Raw genomic sequence first — 24,421 nt, 5'->3', positions numbered from 1 at the left:
AAATATTTTCTCAAAGCAAGGCCAGCAGCTACTGAAACAGATTCTCTAGGAGGGCTGTGAAATCTCCACCCTGATTAGAGGCCAGAAAGTAGATGGAGCTCATCCTGCCCTGAGCAAAGTGCGTGGATACGTGGTGTGGGAAAATCACCTTGAGGAGGGGGGAATTAGAGAAAATTGGATCCTAACAGAAGCGTAGTATTACAGAAAGCTTTTTAGGGTAAAATACAGCTATCACCTTCGGGATGGCTGGCATGCACAGAATCTGCATCGCCACAGCTCCCTAAGCAACACACCCTGCCAGCTCAGCACATGCTGGTGGGAGTGACGGAGGGTGGAGCGGAGTGGAGACCCCACGGCCAGGCTCTGCTGTGCTCCCTGCAGGGGTGGGAACCTGATGGCACCCACAGCTGAAACTGCATAGCAGCTGTCACATGCAGAATCCATGAGATGTCCACTGCTGAGCCAGCCATTGTGGCAGAATTACTTTCCTCAGATGAAATGATCTCACTGTAATAGCAACGCACACCTCCACCCCAAAGTTACCTGCCTCCAAGGCACTACCACACCTCACTGGGCACGTGATACCAGTTGGTAACAACAATATGTGTGACTAGAGCCACTCCAGCTCCACCTGAATGTGATGGAAATGGGTTAGTCCTGGTCTGAAATAAGTCCAAAGTGGGGAAATTGTTGTCTAAATTCCCAGCTGATTCAGTGTTCACAAAGTTAGGTCAAGCTGACTCACTCTCTAAAGTTGTTATGAAGGGACTTCTAATCAAGGTAGTCAGCCTTGGGGAGGATGAGAAACAAAGGACAGATGGTGGAAAGGACACCATTACCTAAGTTACACAGAAAGAAGCCTTCAAGTGAAGCAAGTTCTGGTTGTGAGAGAAGACAAGATGATAAGGTGTTGCAATCCACTGACATCAACAGAAAATTAATTGAAAATAAGATGAAAATAATTGTGGTATTGAGAGATCATAACCTCCAGCTCAAATAGCCCCCCCAGAAGAGGGCAAAACCCCACTTGAGCAGCATGCGCAGTTAGCAGAGAACTTCAGCAGTGCTATCTGAGGATGCGTACTGAGTTGCATCAGAAGCGAAAAACTTGTAACCAATCCTGTGTATGAAAAATGAATATGCAATGGAGTATAAGTGGACAGATGAGGGGAGAAGTTAGGGAAGACTCCATCGTAACTTCTGGGAACAAGCTGACGGGCTGAACCTGTCTGCTCCCCCATAAGGATGCTTACTGGGTAAGAATTTTGTTTTGTGCATGCTGAATAACTAACTCACACTAGCTGTTATTAATGATTATAATTTAGTTGTATGTAGTTTGGTTGTATACGATTTCAAGCTTGTTTTTGCAGACAGTCCCTGTCACCGGTGATCACTAACCTTAATTTGTCATGATTTTATATTAATAAAGAGTGTTATTCCGTAACCTGTTACCGTTAGCCCTTTGCGGGCGCTAGCAGCTGCCAGCGGTGGGTAACACATTCAGGTAAAGCGGGAGGACCCGCTGAGGGTCCCCCTGATGCAGCTGGGGTGTTTCCCTGAACAAGGCAGTCGAGTTGCCCTCCGACCCAGCGGGACTGTTCAGTGAAGGGTCCCTGTAACGGGACGCTGACAGACTGGTCGGGCACAAGGGTCTCGGCTTTCCTGGGGCGCTGACAGACAGATCAGACACCTGGGGTTGAGAGGATTTTGGCACACACACACGCACCCCAATGGTTTTATGGAAATGCCTTTTCAGCTTTGTTTTATGTTCTTCTGGGGGCAATAAAACAATGACCAAAACAGGGGCAAAACCAATTATCCAAGCTGAAGTGTGGTAGATAAGGTGCAAGATAGCTGCAGGTTTAGGATTGAGAAGCTTGTGAAACCGAAGACAGCAGACTTGGCAAGGCAAAGAGCCCACAGGCCTGGGAAGGTGGGATTAGGGGCAGCACTGGTAGGACTGGAAGGCTGGTGGGCAGTGGTGCAGCCCATTGCTTTGGCCCAGCGAGTATGCCCTGCCCACCTCCTTGCTTGCCACCCAGCAAGGGCTGGGGGTGCCCCAGCCCCGCCACCCAGCCAGCCCCGGGATGTCTGCAGGAGACCTCGGCCTGTCAGCAGGGAGGGGGCTGCGGTGTGCAAGGTGGTGGAGGCTTGACAATGCAGGGGACAGCAGGGAGCAGGGCATGCCCGTCCCTTGCAGTGCTGGCTGATCTCTGAACGCTTGCTTTGATGATATGGGCTGTCTAAGGTTGTCTAAGCTTTTCCACTCTTGAGACATTATCTTTGGTGACCTCTAACTTTCCAAAGTTATCTTCTGGGAGAAAAGCTTTACAGTCCTGAGCTCAGATAAGAGCAAATTCTCTGTGACCCTTTCGGAGTATTGAGGGGATGGGGACAAAGAGCATTTTCACCACTATGCAAGTTCAATAGTCTGCTTTGAACACATGCTTTGGTCTGCAAGGCAAGCATTAGTTTTGATATATGTCAGGAAGACAGGGAATAGTACAGGTCCTTGGAAGTCTACTGATAAATGATATGTAGTTGTCAGGCTATGATGTATGTGGTCACTTAGGATTTTAATAGCATTAGGCTTTAAATAAATCTCCAGCACCTTATCAAAACAGCACTTATGTGCGAGTGTAACATTGCTCAAATCAGCTTTTGTGTCTTAACTACATTCACTGTCTCACCCTTGAGAAACCTGTCATAGTGGACAGAGTGCTTTTGTTCGTGACAGGGGTCAGTGGCAGCACGGTCAAGTTGGTGGCTGGGGCCAACAGAGATTTGAGGTGGCACTGAGGAGCTACAGGGCTTTTAAAAGCAAACTTAGCACAAGACACCAATTAAGTTTACCAGCAGTACCTTACTCATGTCACACTTCGTGCTTAAAACTATAGGCATGGATACAAGTTCCCTGTTGCTTCAGGTTTAGCTACAATTAATCAACACCTTTCTATATCCAAGGTTCCTGCAGCTCCTAAGAACATTGGCAAGAATTATCACACATGATAAAGGGCTTGCTGTCACAGACAGCTGTATGATCAGCTTCTTTTCCAACTGACTGCTGCATATAGCAAAAAGTACCTTCTGGTAAAGCAATTGCTGGAGGAAAGAAGTTGAAGTAATTTAGGTCTTCAGTACTTTGTTTTGTAAAAGTAGCATGCCGGGAGTCCTGAGGGAGGTCAAAGGGAAACTGCTAATTTGTGAAAGAAGAGTCAGGGGCGGAGGGGGGAAGGCAATAAGGAATGGTTGTCTGATACACATCACTGCAAATAGGAGAGAATAGGCACGGTTCTGCCTCTCTCCTTTCCCTGGTGGCCATGCAGCCCAGAACAGTGCTAACATGATCAGTGAAATCAAGTGACAGACTTGCAGGAGTTCAAGGGGCCAGACCACGTGCATGCTATTGTGGTGGTGTGGTTTAACCCCAGCCGGCAACTAAGTACCACACAACTGCAAGCTCACTCCTTCCCCGCCACAACGGGATAAAGAGGATAATTGGGGAAAAAAGTAAAGTTCACGGGTTGAAGCAAGAACAGTTTAATAATTGAAGTAAAATAAAATATAATAACAACAACAGCAATTTTAATGAAGAGAGGGGGAGACAGTGAGTAAAACCCAAAAGAAAAAAAAAAGTGATGCACAATACAATTGTTCACCACTCAGACAGCCCTTGAGCAGCGATCGGCCTGCCCCAGCCAACTTTCTCTAGTTTATATATTCAGCATGACGTTTTATGGTATGGAATATCCTTTTGGCTAGTTCAGGTCAGTTGTCCTGGCTCTGCTCCCTCCCAGCTTCTTGTGCACTTGCTTGCTGGCTGAGGATGGGGAACTTGAAAAGTCCTTGATTTAGAGTAAGCACTACTGAGCAACAACTAAAACATCAGTGTGTTATCAACGTTATTCTCATACTACATCCAAAGCACAGCTCTGTACCAGCTACTAACAAGAAAAATAACTCCAACCCAGCCAAAACCAGGACATGTTACATGGAGATATTAAAATAAGGAATAAGCACAAGCCATTCACGTGTGTGCAGTTTCTCTGATTTCCCTTAGAAGATCCAGGAAATGTTTTGGTTTGTGTTTTAAAATTTTCTTTTCATGGGGGTCAGATGTTCTTATCCATGTCGGTCCTCCCGAGACATTTCTCGTGGAAACTGAACGAGGAGTTTCCTGCCTCAGACAACCAACAGTGAGCTGGGTGGTCCCCTCCCATATGCCAGCGTTGGAGGGTCAGCTGGTACAAGGGCACCCAGGTGCCCCTGCCAGGGCAGCCTGCCATGTCTGTGTGGTGGCACTGCAGAAATGGGACAGACACCATGGTGGTGCAAGTCCCTGGGCTCTGTATGCATCCAAAGCATCCCTGAGAGAAAGAAGCAGAAATAGTACAGAAGTCAACTGAGGGCTGCAAAGCAATCCTTGTGGTGGGACATCAGCATATTCAGCCTTTCTGATGGAGCGTAACAAGGTCCGATGGCTGCAAGATGGAAGCAGAAGAATTCATACTTGAAAAAAATTCCTACTTTTCCAAGCAGGGAGAATACTATAGTGTAGATTCATTACTGCCTGGGGTCTTGAAGGAGAGATCGGGTATCTTTCTAACAGACGTGCTTTGATGCAGGATAAATTTCTTGCGATCTGTGTATGCAGCTGGGTCAAGCCCGATCGCTGCACTGACCGTTTCTAGCGTTGGCATTTTACACGTTCTCCTTCTTCAAGGCCTTGCTGTGTTACCTGGCTGGCCACCTCATTCTTCAACTCTTTTCTAAGCTGAAGATTGGAGTTAAAGTACATGTTTTGGGAGGTCAGTTGATCCCATGTGGGATATGTGAGAAGGAAGATTTTACCCTACTACTTCCTTCTGCAAAAGGTGAGAAGGAGCGTAGCTGGGGACAGCGTTTTGCAGGATGCGGGGGGTAGGGACCCCAGCAGCCAGCAGTGTCAGCACAGCCCCAGCTTGGGAAAGGGAGGGGTTTCCTTCACCGTTCCCTGCCACATTGGCCGCGTCTCACCCCGCGGACCTTTCCCCAGGACTACTCAGCCGTGCGGTGGGTGGAGGGCAGGGAGGTGGGGTGGCACGGCCAGCAGCTCCCCATGCATGGGCAGGTGACCCATGCCATGCCTCCCCTGCCACCGAGGGACATTCCTGCCCATCATCTCCTCACCTTTCCGGTTTCCTTCGGAACGTGGGCCCGGCTGGAACCACGGCCCCTGTTGTGAAGGAGTGACAGGCAGCGGCCCGTGAGGCACGCGGGGACCGGGGAGGCGCCGTCTCGGCGGCGCTGCGGGGTTGCGGACGAGTCAAACATCCGGTGAGCGCCATCTGCCGGCAGCGCGCGGCGGGTGCTGGGCATGGCGGAGAGGCGGCGCGGCGGGTCCGCCCTGCCCTTTCGTGCTGCTGGGCTGGGCTCGCACGCCCCGGCTGCCGTCGCGCCATGGCCACAGGAGCAGGTGACTAGCTAGAGGGGACAGCAAGAGCCTCCTGTCATCTTCTGCATTCGGGAGTTGGTGCTCCCTACAGCTGCGTGCTGACGGAGATGGACAGCCAGCCACTGTTGCTCGCCCGATGAGAAGGAAAGCTTGTCTTACGATGCGTAGAGGTTTGTGATATTTCTGAGTCATTCTAGGAGTTTTTAAACCCGTGACTGCGGTGGTAGGTGGAAGATGCACAACACCCTACATGCAGCACAGGGTCCTTACAGCCCACAAAGCATGTGCAATGGGTCAGATCTCGTAACACAGCTTGGAGGCTCCTTCACAGTGCTCACTGCTCTGTTTTAAGCCAAAGCAGTAGAGAATTTTAGAGTGCATGTGTGGGTGTGTATGTGGTTTCTATTTAGTTTATTGACACACAATCTAAATAAAACCATTGCATTTATCTTTGTCGGTGAGAACCTCAAAAGGTAAGAAAATAAATAACAGTCACCAAGCATCATTTTTTTGTGCAAATACAGAGGTATAACAATGCAGAAAACCCCAACCCTTTGTCAGGCAAAAGTATTTCTATGCAGGTACCTCCGACCCAAAGGCCCTGTGTACAAGCATTCCGTAGGAAGTTTTTGCTAATGGATCTGAGGACTAAACAGCACTTTGGAGAGGTCATTTTTGTTCACCAATGGGATGATAAAAATCACAGTAGAAAATAAGATAGCCATGAATAATCTACAAGATAGTCACAGATAGTGAAGGAAGACAAAAGCCTAATTATATGTACCTTATCAGCTAAAAGAGCTGAAGTATGGAGTTGACTTGGAGCGTACTAAACTGCGAAACATTTTTTCTGTTCTAATACATACATATTACCTTTTTAATTTGGAAAAATAGTTGTTTCCTTCCTGCCAGTTTTTCAGGAACGCTGCTGTACTCGGTTTGCCTGAGTATGTTGGAAACTCCCCAGAGAATAAAAACGTGAGCAACGCTTATGAAAAACCCTGTTCATAATTTTCAAGTGAGCCTAAGTTAGGCATTGCTTCCTTTTCTAGAGGAAGAGTGGTGGTATATGAATCCACCAGCACCATAGATCTGATCTTGAAATAGATTTTTCTGACTTGAACTATGCAATAAGATGTAAGTTTTAAGACCAAAGTTGAAGAAAGTTGTCAACCTCAAAGACAGTATTTCTACTGTTTTGGCTTGAAGTCTTACTGGAATGGTTGTTTCAGATTTTCCAAACCAGAAGTAGTGGAGCAAACACTTCCTGAGTTAATATCTTCAATGGACCTGTGAAGCCATAACACAGACAAAATGGGGAAAAGAGGTTTTCGACCAAGTCCTCCAAATGCCAATTTGGTCATCTGCTGAGTTAACATGTTATGGGCAATGCCTATAAAAACAGTGTTGCCACAAACATGTTTGGATACATGGGTTTTGTAAGATTTTATAAAGACAATAAAAAAATTGGACAGGGAAAAATCAAGAAAAAATTATTTAAAACAACTTCCTAGGCAGGATGCTAAGGAAGAAAAGAAAATTACATTTCAAAGAGTTATTTTCACAGTTAAAGCAAATCAGTGCAGGCAAGCTGGAGGGTGTCTGTTTGCATTCTCAGAGGTACAAGGGGCTAATGCAGGCTGAAATATTTAAGACTGATTGTCTACTACTAAACTAGGCAATATGAAGGAAAAGCAGGAGATGTGTTCAGAAATGCCACTTCGAGGCTTCATTTCAATGAAATAGCAATCAGAAAAACTCCAGGTCTAACTAGGTAAGAGAAGAGAGATGAATGATGAAGGGCAACATTTTGGAGTGCTGCTGAATTGGCTTCGTGGACAAGAAGATCCTAAGTGTGGGGCACTGAATGTCCCTAGGAAAAGGTTAGGGAAGGCATCTCAAGTTAAGTCTATTTCTGTACAGACTTTTGTAATTTGTTTTGTGATTTGCAATGGAGAATTTAGCCAGCAGCTTTCTATGCTGAATTTCCAAAAATCTCTGCTTTTAGCTGGGCTGGTGGGATGGGTGCATCTGTTGCTTGTGTCTGCACGGCTATTTGCATGCCCTCATGCTTGGACAGGCGTGCACTGTGATCTCAGGTGAATCTGGCAAGAACAAGTGTACTGTTGCTGCAGAAGCAATAGATCTAAAATTAACAGTGCACCTCTAAGTGCACTGGTTTATTTAGATCTAAATAAACAGTGCCCTGGAGGTGCCTGCCTTAGAGAAGGGTTTGGATATTTCAAATTCTGGTCTACATGTGCCATTAATCTACAAAAATAAGATTAAAGACTGGAATTACCAGGTGTCAGGTGCTGTAAAGAGACCTCTGGCAGATGTAAGGACCACCAGCGGTGAGACAGCTCAGAGCCGTAAGTGGCAGGATCCAGGCTGTCACCCAGACAGCAGGTGGCTTTAGTGCTGTGGAGTTGGGCTCAGCCCTCCGCTCTCTCACAGCACAGACAAGCTGAGGTTTCAAGCCCTTTTCAATCTGTCCTTACTTTTGTGGCAAATGCAAACACACTAAAACCTTGATGTTGTCCTCAGCACCTATATGTGTACTATAGCCATTTAACATGTTCTTGCTATACCAGCCTAGCATATTGTTTTCCCTACAGGCAGCCTGGAACTGAAGGTGGATGATGTTGCAGCATGGTAGGCCAGGTATTGAACTACATGGCTTTCCTGATGCACTTAATCTAAATCATTCTTGGTTTGGGAACTGAGATTCAGATGGTCAAACCACCACATGTAGAGATGGCAGCAGAGAGGTGGAAAGTTGATATGTGGCCACTGTAGTCAGCACAGATGCCTACTGAATGGGAAAAGGCAAGTTATGAACCACCAGGTCAAGCAGAACTTACAGCTCTGACCCAAGCTGAAGTTGGTAGGTGTTTTTTCACTGGCTTCAGCAGGATCTAGCCTTTGCTCTAGTATCCCATGCAAGTCTACACAGAAAAGGAATGTGGTGCAGAACATGCATAGTATACCCCAGCACAGACCCTGATTTTGCTCGGGGGGCCAGGTGAGAACTGTTAATAAGATGTTCTTTACACAAGGGTTGTATCTGCAGGTGTACATTTGTACTTGAGATCCCAGGTGAGAGAGGAAAGGCTGTCAGTGCCCCGCATCCATCCTGGCTCTTCAAGCTCTGTGGTTATGGAAACATGATGGATTAAGTAAACTGCTTGCCAGCGGCTAATGTAATAATCTCTTTCAACTCAATTTATTTATATAGAGAAAAATAAGAATGTAAATTTCTTCCACAAATATTTACTGTTTATTTTTACAATATGTGTTTTTAAAAAGTTAATTAATCTCCAAGTGCATTTCATGATTACTCCAGTAGCTAACTATTTATGTTTATATGGTACATGTACAAGCAGTTAAGGCAGATGCATTGTGAAAGGGACTTGATTCTTTGGGATTCATTTGTAAGCAGCTCAGACAGGAACTCACAGATGCTTCTAACTGAGAAAGACAGAGAGATCCTAGCTATACAGAGTCAATTAAATCTCTTCTAAATGGCTTTATACTCTGTTTTTTAGAGATTGCACACAAACAGAGATGCCTTGTTTATAAACAAACCTCTTCATTTCAGAGAAACATGCATGTAGTTGTAGACAACAGTAAGGTTTCAAGAGGTTTCTGCTGTTGCTTTTGTGATGTCATGTAGTTGTACACCCAGTTTCCTGTTCCTCCATGCTTAGAGTATTAAATAATAGCATATCAAATCTGAAGTTGTTGAGAATAAGAAAAAGCAAAGTATGTTGGACTGGGGTTTTGTAACATTTCCCCCACTGGGAATCTGTGCTGGTTGAAAACGGACAGACTGAATCCAGTGCAACACAGATCAATCTGTGCAAATCCCAGCTTTGAGAGAACAGATGTGAAAAGCTGGACTCCTAGAGCAGGGTTCGTCTCCCCTAGCCTTAGATGTCCACAGTGCATTTGCACAGAACAAATCACCTCTGTTTTAGAAAGAGCTAAACTGTGCCCATTTCTTACTGTGTAAAAGCAGTCTGACCTACTCATTCAGCTGTTAGGTGAGGTGGGTTCGTAATGCTTTGAAGACTTCAAAAGTGCCAAGCTCCATGCTTCGCTTGGGACTACTGACTTTGGTCACTGGGAACTGCCTTTATCTCCCCTTCTCCATACTTTCATGTGGCCTCTCCCCAGTGTTCAGATGCACTGCAGGGCTCTGTTGACACCATAGCTATAGATTTCTGTTGCACACCTACCAATCTGGGGAAACACCAAGGTTTCTCACATGAAAGTGCGTTTTTCTGAAGACACCAGCATGCTGCTGCCCTCCATGGGCTTCGCAGCTGCCTCTGAGCAGACCTGTCATTCAGATAGCCTCACCATTGACACTGAGAGTTGCCTGTAGGTGCCAGAAGTGAAGCTCTAGCACGGTCAGGAAATACAGTTGTCTAAGTGTACATGTTTCCTAGACAGATAGTTTTAGTCAAGCTAACTGAAGAACAGTGAATGAACTGGGGGGCAGAGACTAAGAGGTCCCTCAGGATGGTGCACAGGATCCAAGCAGGCTTGCAGAGCCTGTGCTAAATGCTACACTGCCCTTAGGTCTGCCATACCCTGCCCCATCAGAGAGCCCGGGGGCCATGGCTGTACGCCCCGCTGGGTGAGGTGGGGTGTGGGAAGGCAGTCCAGCCCACACAGGGAGAACTCTGCTCTTCACTAGCATCCCACTGAGAGAAGATCCTTCACAGATGGGAACACCCTGCTGCTCTTGGTCTTGGAAAGGTCTCTTTGACACATGTCTCACTGGAAGAGTGAAAAACTGTTTCCAAACGTATGGCCTAAATTTCTTTCCCCACTCCCCCATTTACATGTAGATACCTCTTGCCCTACAGTCCCTGTACGCCTCACCCTGAACTTCTTATTTGTGCAGGACCAAAAATAGAAAACTAAGATGGTTTACTTAATTTTGAAATTTTACAATTTTACAAACATGGATAGCTGGATTTTCTGGGGGGGGGGGGGGGGGGGTGTGTGTGTGTAATGTGGGAAAGAAGATTGTTTTCATTTTGTGATAAATTTTTTGGACTCTGTTGCAGTTTCTGTCTTTTCCCTATAACTCTTGGCAAAAAGACTTAAACAAGATGAGGAGAGCTCCAGATGAACAAGCCTGTGTGAAATTAAAGGATTGTTGGTTTTTGCGCAACAGAGGCTAATGAATTAGTATGTTGGAATGATCTGTTCATGGTGGACCAACTTCTGTTTTCCAAACACTCGGTTTGGACATTGGAGAAGACCTTTGTACAGAGGTCCTTGTTTTGAGTACTCTAGTTTTCTTGGATGATATGAAAACCAGGAATCCTGAACATATTGTAATCATTTTCAATGTAGTTGTGCTTTTCCCAGCAGATGTCTGAATGTTTATAATGCACATATCTTTATGATGCACATAAACATCTTCAGCTTTCAAAAGTTATAACAGATAAAGGAAGAGTCAGCTTGCGTTGCTCCAGCAGTTCTGCATGCACATCTGACACATCCTGACACATCCCCTTCTGCACCAGCAGACAGACTCTGCTGTACTGAATAAATGACCTTTAAATGGTCCTCTTGCATATAACACCATTTCTTCACTTAGCTTGAAGAAACATCATCCAAGAAGAAATGTGGATCCTAGATCCAGACATATAAAACAGATTTAAGAACCTTGATGAGGGGTAAAAGGAGACAAAAGATAAGAAAAAAAGTTGCAGATGAAGAGATAAACTCCAAGAATATTTGATAAATGAGGTAAAAATAAAACCTACATCTTGCTTTTTACTGAAACTGGAGGAGCCAAATCCTTAAAATGACTCTTGGAGATAACAAGAAGATAACATTCATCCTTTTAACTGAACCCTTTGGATGCTGATGGGTCACATTAGCAGAACTTGCAGCTAAGTTGTCCTTCAGACAGATACAAGAAAGGAGAGTGCAGCTTCTAAGTTTTAATAAAAACCTGAACTTCCTTTCCTGATCCAAAGCATGGTGGAGGAGGTGAGGGATAACCAAGGAATTGCCCCTGGTATGATCCCTTTCCAAGTTCCTGTAACCATCTCTGGGAATAGAGATTCCCTGCTCACACACCCCTACATCCCCACACCTCTCCCCCTAAATTTCTTGTTTACCTCATTAGAGCCTCACCATGGCTCTTGGTGGGAGTTTACAAGTTGGTTGAACCAGTTTTTGCTGATCTGCTGCTGAGCTAACGTGTGGGTCCTTGTTCCCAAGCAGCACCAGGAAAAGCAGCTTGAGATCAAGCAGCGGTGAGATGCTGGCTGCCTCCTTTCTCTGGGGACTCCAGCTCTTGGACTCACCCACACAGAGCAACGGAGAGCAGGAGAGATACTGCTCCTACGCACTAAAGTGTTAACACAGGGCTTAGGTGGAAGGAGTTAAAACCCCCTTACACCAGAAATGTGAAGGTTCAAGCAGCAGTGTGGAGTCACACAGTGTGAAGATGGCAGTGCACAGCTGGTAAGTGTTCATGGTATATAAGTGTGGAATATGTGCTGTTTACTGAACTGGAAAGGAAGGGCAGTGATCACGCAGGATAAAACTCAGGTCTCCTTTAAATTAGTTTTATTGAGTATAGATGCATCTGTGTATATGATGGCTGGAAGTGATCTTTCTAAACAGCCTGGTAAATTTAACATCATTGATTGAGCCTTTTCTAACATGCTTTTTTTCAGTTTGTTCTCATTTTAAGTGTGCAAATTTTATCTTAATTTCCTAATCAATCTTAAAAATCAAATTAATCAAAAAGAGATATGTGGTTTAACAGTGTCATTAGAGCACTGTGTTCGGCAAACAGAGGAGTTAGCAGTGGGCACCCAGAGTAAGATCTAGTTTCAGTGAAGGTCTGTCCGTGTACACCAGGTTTGCAAGGTCCCATCATAGCCCACGGAGTTGAGTGAGTCAGCAGCACCTTGCTAGCATGTCAGCTAAGCAGCTACCACCACCAGGTTTCAGTTGTCTATGCACAAGCATCTAATGCCACCTGAGACACCTCAAGGAGTGTGAGAAAACTGCACAGGGCTGATAGATATGGTGCAGAACCTACAGGACACCCATACCTTGCTAGATTGGCACATGGGGGACAGAAGGGATATATGACGACACATAAAATAAAACGTTTAGACAATCCTAGATCTCCTTGCTTATATCATGCCTAGGCAAGAAAGTCTCACCACACTGTGTTTCCATGAAATTAGGCAGTCATCAGAAATCCATGAACCTATCTGTTTCCAGCAAGTTGCATTCAGGGTGTGTGGAAAGCTACTCTCAAAAATACTCTGATTTAATATTGCATACACGTATTTGAAAGCAGCATTTGGGTCAAGCAGTTCTATCATTTGGATCAAGATCTATCTTAAGCTGGCTGTTACTGATTTTTGACTTCTCAAAGAAAGATCAGATTGAAGGTCTTGGTGGGGTGAAGTCCCTGAGAAAGGAATTACTTTGAGATGAAAGTATTCTGCACTCTCACCCTGCTTCTGTGTCCTTCCCAGCCACCTGCAACTGGATGGGGGCACATAATAGTCCCTCTGTATAGGTAGACTTTGGGTCTGATCCAGCATGCCTACTGATATTTTTTTATCATAATTTACTAAGAGAATTCTCTTATTAACTTTGGACACTTAAAAGTACAGTGGTCTGAGACACTAAACGCCCAAGCCTCCTTCTATACCCAGTGAAGAGAAATAGGTATCCAGGTGTCTTAATGCAAGAAGAATTGCACCTGAAGGAGGCTGTTTCTCCCCAGGAGACTTGAGGTGACAGACCTGGGCTCAGATGACTAACTTTATGTATGTAAGTGAAGTGATAGGACTTCCACCCTTCCTATGCCCAGGCATAGAGAGAGGTCTGGGGGACTCAGAGGAGAGGTTTTCAAGTGCTAACAGCTTCCACTCGGCTCACGAAAGCTCTTGGCACCCAATAAAAAGAATAAAGAGTATGCTTGATTCAAAGCCTTTCCCTTCCACCCCCATTCACTGGCCTTTTGATTTTGAATCTTCCTGCCAGGATCTGAATAATCTACAACATACTGACTGGCATGGTTCCCTCCAGCTGAAAGACAAATGGGAGGGAGAGAGGAGATTACTTCTTCATCTTGCCAGCAGGCTTGCTTTAAACGAAGTCACTGCATCCGTCTGTTGTTGCAGCAACGCTCCTGTAAAGTGCTGTGTGTACAGACAGGGAGGCACAACTGGTGCACCATATGGATGCCAGCCAAGCCATAATCAGGTATGCCACTAACCAGTGAGTAGCAGTGGTGGGCATGCACTGTTCCCCTCCTATCTGTTTGCTCAGCAGGCAGCACACTGCAAGCTGGGCTGGAGTGAGAGACCAACTATGTGGGTTTCCATGTAGTTAGCACCTCTATGTACGCTAACCACAGAGTCAGTGGGATTGTTCACACGCTTAAAATTAAGCACGTGTTTAAGACCTGATGGCCCTCCTTACCCATAAGAGGCCCTGGATGCTGCTCAGGACTGCACAGCTCTTGAACTCTTGGAAGGGTTCACCACTCTGCAAACTGATGGTGCTCAGCTGTACTGTCCAGGCCACTTCCCTGGAGTTAGCTACCCCTGCTTTGCAGTGTCCTTGTGTCTCCAGAGCCCTCGGACAGGGTATTCAGTGACCCACCCCTTCCAATGTTCAACCTGCAGCACTCCTTGCATTCATTTTCCTACAACCTGTTGTGATCCCTCCCCCAGATATCACAGCCTCCTAGCAAATCCTTATCATAAAACTCTAACCATGATAAGAATGTAAATCCTTATCAACACAGTGCCCATGAGTTAACTCGGCCTTCTGCTGACACATCTTGCCTTTTAACGAAAAGCAACAGATGCAGGCTCACTGGAACAGAAAGCCTCCTTCAGCTTTTTGTCTTTAAATCATGCAGTGCTGAAGGAGGAATTAACCTCTTAATCCTGTCCTATAGACAGGTGTTTTGCACAACTACACAGAAGGAAAAAGCTATTATCATCAAAAACAGCTGCTGTTGCTTTTGGTTAGACTTCTGCTATCCCACAGAAACACAGAGCAATTCAGCATGTCTACTGAAGGTCCTAACAAGTCTGGAGCAACTGATCTTAACAGCGTCCTCAATGGATGACAAACCAAAAATGACAAAACAGATGTATGCAGTCTTAGGTCAATGCCCATCATTTCCAGGGTGCCCTCCCCTGAAAGGAGATGGTATGGGTCAAACTGTTGTTTTCCCCAGCAGAGCCAGGCGTGCAGCCCTCCTTAGGGAAGCAAAGGCACCTCTCTGCTCAGACTCAGCAGTGTAATTTGGTGTCAAGCGGGGAGAAACATGCTCGTTCAGATAATGTCAGAGAATTTCAGGTTCTCAAGGTTTCATCCATTGTGAGACAGATGTTCAAATGCAAGCATAAACTGTTTAATTTATTTTTTTTTATAAACTGCACCACCTCCTTTGCTGGTATAAAATGCTATAGCTATGATCTAAGCCATAGAAGTATGTAGTTTTACATCATTTGAAGGTCTAACAGTCCAAGCCAGCCCTTGTGAAAGAAACAAGTTTGTTCAGTACAGATCAAGACATTATCCTATTGACACTTTAAAATAAAGTTCAGTAGCTAAGATAGGGTTGGCTTCAGTATGAAAAGGCAAAAGCTGGTTTCTTGCCCCCAAGATAAAGGCATAATTTTTCTTCTGTGTGTGAATACTAATAAAAAAGGAAATGTCTTTCTCGTTGATCAGCATTTCTAGGAGGTGATATAAGAAAAAATGCTTAGCTTCAGATAAGAGCAAGATAAAATCTGAGGTGTGGGGCCATATGAAATCTGCATCAAAAGATTTCTTTAGGCAGCTGACTTCTCAGACTTGTGCACAATTTTGACTGGAGGGATGAAGAGAGAAAAGGGAAAATAAGCTACCCATAAATACTTTTTTATGTGCCATTTTTTAATATTTCAGATATTTTAAAATAATAAAAACACACAAAACTTTTCTAGATATCACTGCCAATTATTCAAACATTATATTTACCTACAAATGTCACCTACCATGTGTATTTTTGGTTCAGAGAAAAGATTCAAATATAGCTGGCCTGCCTCTTAGCTGTATGTGGGGCTTAGCAATAGGGCGTGCCCATTGATTTTTTTTGACTGAGCAGTGTGAGCAGATGAAGAGCATCCACAGGGGTAATCTGACTAGCATGCTCAACCCATCTGGATCACATCAGCTTTTTTCCTTCACATAAGGACATAGGCGAGAGGCAAAGGAAAAACTTGATGAATTGCTCCTTCAGATTAGCTGGCCACTTACGTAAACTTCAGGCTCATTTCATAAAATATGGCCCCAATACTCTTCTAACCTCACCATACTTCATGATCTTCAACTCAACCTACTCAAAAGCCTATTTAGCATCTAGGATGCTTAATCAAGCATGTGAGCAAAATATCCCTGAGGATCCCATCACACAAAGTACATTCTAGCAGCTCTTGATGAATACTTACTGACTTAGCTCAGCTACTTTAATGTTTTACAGTCATTTAAATAATCCTTTTGCTTATTCAGGACCTTTTCAGCAATGAGATCGTTGATGAGAACAACACATGAAATCTCTGTCCCATTTGTTTCTGGCCAAACGTGTTCCTCTCATAGAAAGAGAATAGAATGAGTGTCCATTACATTCCCTACCCTCGGGTAGGGAGAACAAAGTAATTGCTGACTGGTGCTTGTCTAATCTCTTTCTACAGACCTGCAGTGATGGAAACTGTATGGGCTCCATGGGATGTTCAAGGAGTTCACTCCATGTTCAAAAGTTTCACTGTCCATAATGTTGTGAAGTTCTTCCTGATGTCTTTTCCTAGTTAAGTACTGAAGAGCTTGGTCAAGAGTTAGAACCATTTTTTTTTTAATCATTTCAAGAATTCCTAGAGTAACCTTTTTGAGGCAGATGAGTCAAATTTCTTCTGACAGTGAGTAATGTGTGGCTACATTTTTACAGAGATTCAAAAGAACAAGTAGACACTTAAACAGATGAAAGTACAAAGCTTTGAAACCATATTCCATGCACAAGCTGAATCTGTAAGGGTTTCAGCAGGTCTGTCCGCAATTTATGTAGTGTTGCATTGCCTGCTTGACCCTTTCTGATTAAAACACATTATCCGATGATGGACAATGTTTCCTTGACATGCAATAGCATTGAAAACTCTTCATTCACCGAAAGCCCTATTTATTCAATTACATCTGTACCTGTCCTCCTTTATTGTAATGTGTTGGGCTCTATTATATCAGACTCCTGAGACCCAAGCTCCCTTTTCTCAAATGGTTCCCAAGGAAGGGTTAAAAAGTTCTTGCCTTGAACAAACCAGTAGAACTAATTTCTGGTCTTCTTAAAATGTTACCATATCGTGGGAGCTCATGAGATACCCCAGGTTTGGATGTAGTCACTAACATATACTTAGTCCATGAATACAATATTGCAATATCCAGCACACAACCCCAGGGATGGGTGCTTTCATCCAGCCCCTATGGTTGTGGCAGTAATCCTGTGCTTTATCACATCGACAGAATTGTACGTGTGGGCAATACTGTGAGGATCACAATTTAAACTCCAGCTTTGGGATACGTGCCAAAATATGTTCTTCACACTCCTTCCTGCTTTTGCACAAAAAAGAAAATGGCCCTGTTTCCTTGTTATAGTGGTTAAAGCCACAATTCCCAGCAGCTCTAGCACCAAGGTTTTCTTATGTAGGAACTCCTCCCTGGCAGACACTGATTGCTGGTCCCTTCCTTCTCCTTCCTATCATGCACAACAGCTGGGACTGATATGTTTGAACCCATCTGTATCTGCTCTTTCTGTACAGAGCTGAAAGGAAAAAACGAGCTATAGGACTTGGCATTCTTTAAGCAGCAAAACATGGCTAACCCCTGGTCTCATGAGACCAAGAGAGCTGATACTCCCTGTCACAGGATGCTTCAGGAATGGAGACATTGTCTAAATTGAAGAGGTCTGGTCCAAAAGGTTTCCAAGAAGGAAGAATGAAAACTGGCCTGTGTAAATGTTTTCACAAGAGTTAATAAAGCTGTACATTTCTGGACCATTTTTCACTTGCTAACCAGTGCTAAGACCTCAACAGCATGGGATCAGTTCACACCCTTAGGGAGACGGGGAGCTTGAATATATCTGCTGACGTGCCAGCTCCAGCCCTTTTGGGGGAAGACAGCTGCCTCCACAAGCCTCTTGCCCCTCTACTACTCTTGTACTGCCTCCCTCCCCACGCTCTGTGGTGTGACAGCTGGGGAGCTCTGCTCCCCAGGTTGCTTAAATCACTCCCTTCCCAAGGTCACCTCTGCCCAAGATCATCTCCTTCCAGAGGGGACAGAGTCAGGTTCCCTATTGAACCTTTTCCCTGCCTGTGTCTCCTCAGGACGCTGAAGCCTTGCTTGTGAGTTCCTGCCCGCTGACCAGTTCATGACTCCAGAGCTGTAGCCCCTAGCAGCTCTGTGCCTCTCCTTTCTCCTTCGTGTACTGCCACACGGCATGTACTGTTCCTAGTGTTACTGAGGAGTGAGGTGTGTCTCAGTGATGGACCAAAACTGACTGGAATCTGTTGCTTTCTGAATGGCAAATGTGGGCAAGCACCTGCCTGTACACAGTGCCCTAAACTTCAGTTTCCTGTGTCAACGGAAAGTAACATACAAAAAGACAGATATTTTAACGTAATACTTTTTCCCAAAGTCCTGAATGGTCTGGAGATAAATAACTGTGCAAAAATCTTTCTTTTCAGCCCATATACAAGCTAATACAAGGCTTTGGAACTCAGTGAAGCAAAGATAACCTGCATATGACGCCTTCTGCCCATAGGAAGTCATTATCGATTTAAAGCACTGTGGGAATGAGTCAGGACTTCAGCACCTATCAGTGAAATACCTTGCGAAAACAGTTTGTAAGACTTACTCCTGTCCTTTCTAAACACACATTGTGGGGGTCCTCCCTCTCATATGGTGTACCAGTTCCCGTTGGCATTTTAACTTGACCAGTGGCTGTCTCTTCAGCAATCAGACTGCCCTCTGGCAAGAGAGAAGCAGGCCAGGTAAAATCTTTGGAGATCCTGCTTTAAGAGTAGACCAAGGGCTCTACCCTGGATGAAACCAGAAAACCTGTGCTAAGGGATGGCTGTAGATTGCTCATCACTGGCAAATCATGGCTGGCATAACTAGATGTGCTCCAGCAGCTGCACCTCCAAGTACACCTACAGATGTGGGACACGGCAGATGTGTGAGCAGCTCCCCTGGCAAGTACTGGGAGCCACCATAGTCTCTGGCCGGCTCTGTGCCAGAGAGAAAAAGGTGTCACAGCACTATTTCCCATCACCTCTGAATATTCCTGTCCTTTGCAACACTTATCTTAAGCTTAGCCTGATAAGGGTTGAGCCTTGAGCATTTCTCACAAGGAAAGCTGGTTTGCTTTAATTTGTGTATTGAACAGCAGCTCTTTTCTGTGCCGAAGGCTGCTTGTAGCAGTTGATTATTTTCACATGGCTATCTACAAGCCAGAGCAGCCTGTCATGAATAGCAGAAGGATAAGGCACCAGCAGGGCCAGGGCTTGGCCGCATGGGGAGGGTAACCAGGTCTAGAAGAGAGCAGACAGGATCAGGGCACCCAAGCAGAGGAGGGAGGTCCACAAGGCTACTCGTGTTGCTTCTCTGTCTGCTGAGGCTGAACACTTTCCTACGGGCAAGACCAGCATATTTTAAACTATAATTGTACAGCTAAAGCAGTACAACCCCTCATATGGATGCATTTACTCCTGTGTAATTTATTTACAGAAAGTAAGAAATATAATTTATACTGATGTAGATACTGGTAGCCCCATCGTTGTTTTTACCTCTTCAGCCACACTGGCTGTACAAGCTCAAGTCTCACATTCCATCTGCTCTCTCTCTTTTATTTTACAATGTAAGCCTGTCTTGGACAAGTTGCCTAATCTCTCCATTTTTTCTCCCCAGGGCTGTCATCAGGCAGAACCTTTCTTTACTGCTACACAGCCAAAATAGCCTACTTACAGACACCTTCATTTGGGAAGCAGGGACACAAAAAGGTGAAGCCAGGCACGTCCCAAAGCTCTGCCTGAAGCTACCCCTTGGGAGATGCTCTAGCTCTGGTTCTCTACTCTACTACTCCACAGAAACCTTTTGCCAGTACTGATGTGGAATTTTTTCTTCTTCTTTCTTCTCCATGAACAATCTACAGTGCCAAAACACAAGTGAAGAACATGCCTCTGTCAATGTGCTCTGTAAATCTATCTCAAAATAGTCATCTTGGTCAAAAGACATTTCAGTACTTTGGTTCAAATGTGGATGATCTCATAGGGGGAACTGAAACAAAATGAAGCCATTTATTAAAGGCAGAAGACCTGGAAATCGGTTAAAACCCTGAAACTCAGGAAAACATATGTATATATGTCCATTCAACATAATTTTCTTTTATTTGTTCCCAAATCCCTGGCCCCTTGCTTAGACACTGCTCAAAACATTCATGTTATCCCAACTCTATTCAACATAACAGAGGCCAAATAACAGAAAACTGTATTTTTCCAGATACTACATGGAAACTTCACCAGATAAGTAAAAGGTGGCCATACACATAGCCTAGTTTCTGATGCTTCGTATTCATCTTGGCAAGTGTTATAGGGTGCACGTTGCTGTCAATAATAACAAATTTATAAACTGCACTAGCACTTCTGGGAACACAGGTTGCACAGGTTTCGTATCAGGATTGCTCAGTAGTCACTTTAAAGGACAAGTAGTTTTGTAGGAAACTTTGGGTTTAAAGCAGTTGGTTGCCCTACTTCTATAAAATACTTATAAAATCTACCAGAGTAAAAACAATGCAATTCAGTCACTTTAAAAGGCTTGGGTTTTTCTATCAACTCTCACCGATGAGTGGGCAAAAATATGAGCTTAAGATCAAAGTAGCCTAAAAATTTTGCAAAGTCAAATACAGGCGCAATATTCACTCTCAAGCGTTAAATTTATCTTTCATCACTTCACATTCACCATGGTCTAAATGAAGGACTGAAAAACGTCCCAGCTGACATGGAGTTGGCAAGCAAGTAAAAACTAAAAAAAAAAAAAATAATGCCCAGTCATGGACCATTAGCCAGCACATGGCACACCTACAAGGAAAATCCAGGAAGGCTGGGACCCTGTACCCCAAAGGGCAGGATGCTGGCCAGGAAGGTTCCTATGGCTGCTGTGAATTTCTGTTCCCAGCTAAGTCTAGGCTCTCTCTGTGGACAGGCAGTGCCCCCTCGTAACAAAGAGGGTCTCATGGAGATTTGGGAAGAAATTTGTCAGGACTGTCAGTTTGGGCATCCACGCACCCAGAACTCAGATGTATGCCCAGATGCATAAATGTAAAAGACCGGGACTCAGATCCGAGAAAGGCTAGAAAACCTAATCACAGGCTAAGGAAATGAATTCCTGGGAATCACTTTGAAGAGGATTTTCTCTCCCTGAGGGCCAGGGAGTGCTGCCTGCTGAGGAGGAAGGGTTTCTGCCCCAGAACACCTGGGTTCCACTCAAATGATCTTGGTAATAAATATCATGAAAAACGATAAATTATACCTACTTGAGCTGTGTGCCTTAAGCAGTTGACATTTGCAAGGCACAATGAAATCCTCAAAATGAAAGACAGCACATGTGGTGCGTGAAAAGAATGATACCATTGCCTAATTTCGTTCCAGAGGAAAGCTTCTGCTACCCAGAATTGCAGTGTGTGTGCTGCAAAGCACAGACAACACGTGGGTCCTTTCTTTTTGTGGTGGACAGGTCTTTACCATAACCAAGTTCACAATGTTCTGCTTTCTCTGGATCTTTGAAGGAGGACTAGGGAGACATCTTCATCTCCAATAGAGAAGGCATAAATTCTAAAATTCAGGTCTGTCTATAGATCATATGCTTTTTCATGTAAGGTAGCTGCTGCGATTTCCCTGAAATTCACCAGTCTTAAAACAGACTGAAAAAATGATCTTACAAGTAGGCAACAAGACTTGAGATGCTCATGCTTACTTCTGTGCCAGAGATTTGAGATTCCCCAAACTGCAGCAATTCTGGAGGCTACAGCTTCACCCCATGCATGAACATAGACACCTTGGTGAGTTGTGGGTGTCCCCATTCCCTGTGACCACAGGGGAGGAAGCAGTCTTCTCCTTGACAGATTCCTGCCCTGCATATGAGATCTCTGCAGTAGCACGGGAGCACACTGAGGACTGACACACAGCTCCTTTGCCTGGCTTTTGTCCTTGGGTAGATGGAGAGTGCACATGGGAACTTATTCCTTTACCACTTGTCTTTCTGGCTTTCAAAATGGGCTGATCAGAAAAACTCTCAGAGAAGTTACCTGTAACTGTACCTGTGTGCAGGAGCAGTGCTGTCAAGCATCTTCTGCTGGCGCTGAAAGCAATGCCTCCTGAGCTCTTACAATGAGATTGACTTGCCAGGCAAGTACAGCACTTCGCTGCTGTAAATTGGTTCCTGGCAAAGAGAGGATAAAAGCTTATTGCTGTGCATGCATCATGCCAGTCCTGGGGTCACCTTGGCATGGGTCCATCTGATCCAGCTGAAGATTATCGCATGTGTTGTAGTGGAGGCTCCAGAGCCCGAGTGGCTGGGCTCTTGGTTTTGCAGGCAGGGAGGCTGGGAGGGCACGGGAGCAAGGAGCAGGGACAAGGGCATGGGAGAGCTTACTTCTCAGGTCACAGCTGCTTTACATCATTATCGCTCTGCAGAGCTGCTGTGGGTTGGCACCCCTGGCAGAGAGAGCAGGGGGAAGCATGGGGGCTCACGGCAGCAGCCCTGAGCGGGGGCCAGTGATGGCCTCACCCCACACCAGTGCCCAGGCACCACCAGCTGCATGCAGCGGGCAGCCAGCCTTTCTGCCTTGCCCTGTTCCCACCACTGAGGGACCTGCCACAGAATCTGTGCTGGAGCTAACCTCTGTATGTCAGCTGCCTTTATAGTCAGGTTGCTACTGTCTTGCTCATCTGCCCTGTTCAAGACACCTGTTTTAGGAAGAGGTGAATTGCACCATTTCTCTCCACTTTTCACTAATGGGTCGAGGATAACATGCATGGAGACAAAGTGTAGACACTCACTTTTGGTCACATGAGTCCAAGTCTTGATCCTGAACCTTCCTAGTCTATTAGATACATCCTGTGGTCAAGCTCCTTCAACATTAAGAATAATGTAAGAATAATTAAGAATACGTAAGAATAAGTACCTGAAAACTACATCTGTACTGGTTTTTCCTTTTCAGTAGATGCCCTTCACCCTGTATGAAGAAAAAGTTCTGATCCTCACTTGGAGGTACGTTGGTCTCCTGAGTCTGAAGATGCCTTTCAACACTTGCCTGGAGGAATTGTAAGGCCCTTTTTCCAGTCCATGGGGAGTCCTTCCAATAGCTGCAAGAGACTCTGAAGAAATGCTGCAGACATGCTCTGCATCCCACTGACCACGTGATGTTCTCCAGGAAGATGAGGGGTTCCTCTGCCTATGTGCCCTTGAGACAGGCTTCAAGGGCTGAAAGCAGCAGGAAAACTGAGGCACTTGTATATCATCAGTGAAAATGCCTGTAGCACCCTGGCAGCAGGAGTGTCACAGCTGGGATAAAATGAATTGAACATAACATGAAAGATAAGGGCTTCTAGGGGATTTGCATGGGCTGTGCTATTCCTTTTCATAGTCCATTCCACACTTTTCTCAAGAATCCACCGAAGTTCTGAAGAAACCAGGGCACCTGGTCAGCACTGTTATCTGACTTGGCAGGAAATGACACTGCTATGGGACAGACTTATGAGGGAGCCTAAAGCTGGTTTTGTTCCAGACTGGGAAAAAGCCAAAATGCTTTCACAAAGCAGAATAAAGTCACAGCTCCTGTCTCCATATTGTTCGCCTTCCTCTCAGTACCTCAGGAACCATCTCATCAAAAATAATTTTGCAAATACTATATCTTCACAAAACTTTTTCACCATCAAACCAGTATCTGGATACAAAATAAAACCAGCCATTAGAATGTCCAAACCAACTATCCGCTGTAGGTTCATCTGGCTGCAGGAACTGCTTTATATTTCCCAAGTTCAAAACATTTTTTTCAAATCTGTGACTGAAAAATGCAGAGTATTTGAACACTAGAAGAGCGCTTGGTACCATGCACATTTGGACATAGTGCAAAAGCACCTGACCCAAGAAAATGCTTTTCAAAAAAACACTTTTTTGGTCAAAAATGCTGTTTTATTGAAAACCAAACAGCTTCGTGTCAGCATTGGCCAACCTTGTCTTAAGTCCTGGATAAAATTTTTTCTGGAGAAAAGCCTTAACCCCAGAATAACCTGATAACTCAAAGCACGCACGATCCCACTTCTTGGGGTCCTGGTAAGGACAATAATCCCTTGGGAAAATGTCTTTGGCTCTCTTGTGGTTTTTTTAGTAAATTTTCAGACTGACTTGTGTTTTCAGCTTTATTACTGCAATAAGTAATTTAAAAAGCCTTAGGTTTTCTCAACACAGAGTTATTTTCACTGCAGTACCTGAGCCGTTGTCTCTAGGGAAGGTCCTGGCTTCCCACCACAGTTGATGGCTGGGACGCCAAAGGCCCAGCATGTTCACACTTGCTCACAACAGCCTTTTGAAGCAGAAATCTACATCTCTTCCTTAGCAAACAACACACACTCTGCTGCCACTGCTAGAGGCATGTTTCCAGTCCCGGCATGACTGTGTCATCTCCATTTATCTCACTGCCTTGATTGAGTTACTCTTCGATAGCCCGTAGGGAAAATGGGGCCTCACCTAGTGTCTGTCAGGCTGTTGACAGCAAAACAGGGTCTGTTTCCTTTGGGTTTGTGGTGTTTTGGTTGGGTTCTTCCTAACTTTCACATATCAATCAAAAAGCCATCCTTACACGTGATGTTTCAGCAATTC

The 24,421-nt window shown here is 44.9% G+C and overlaps 1 long non-coding RNA gene across 1 annotated transcript; it reads left to right on the top strand.

Annotated features, from left to right (window-relative positions):
* The first annotated feature begins 9,525 nt into the window (after positions 1-9,525).
* Positions 9,526-23,946, top strand: LOC130151796 (uncharacterized). Its single transcript, XR_008822717.1, has 2 exons — positions 9,526-11,932; positions 19,451-23,946. It is a non-coding gene; the product is annotated as an uncharacterized LOC130151796 (long non-coding RNA).
* The last annotated feature ends 475 nt before the right edge of the window (positions 23,947-24,421 follow it).

Source organism: Falco biarmicus, chromosome 6 (genome assembly GCF_023638135.1).
Source record: "Falco biarmicus isolate bFalBia1 chromosome 6, bFalBia1.pri, whole genome shotgun sequence".
Taxonomy (NCBI): domain Eukaryota; kingdom Metazoa; phylum Chordata; class Aves; order Falconiformes; family Falconidae; genus Falco; species Falco biarmicus.
The sequence above is the reverse complement of the archived record's forward strand: the minus strand, read 5'-3'. Positions and strand labels throughout refer to the sequence as shown.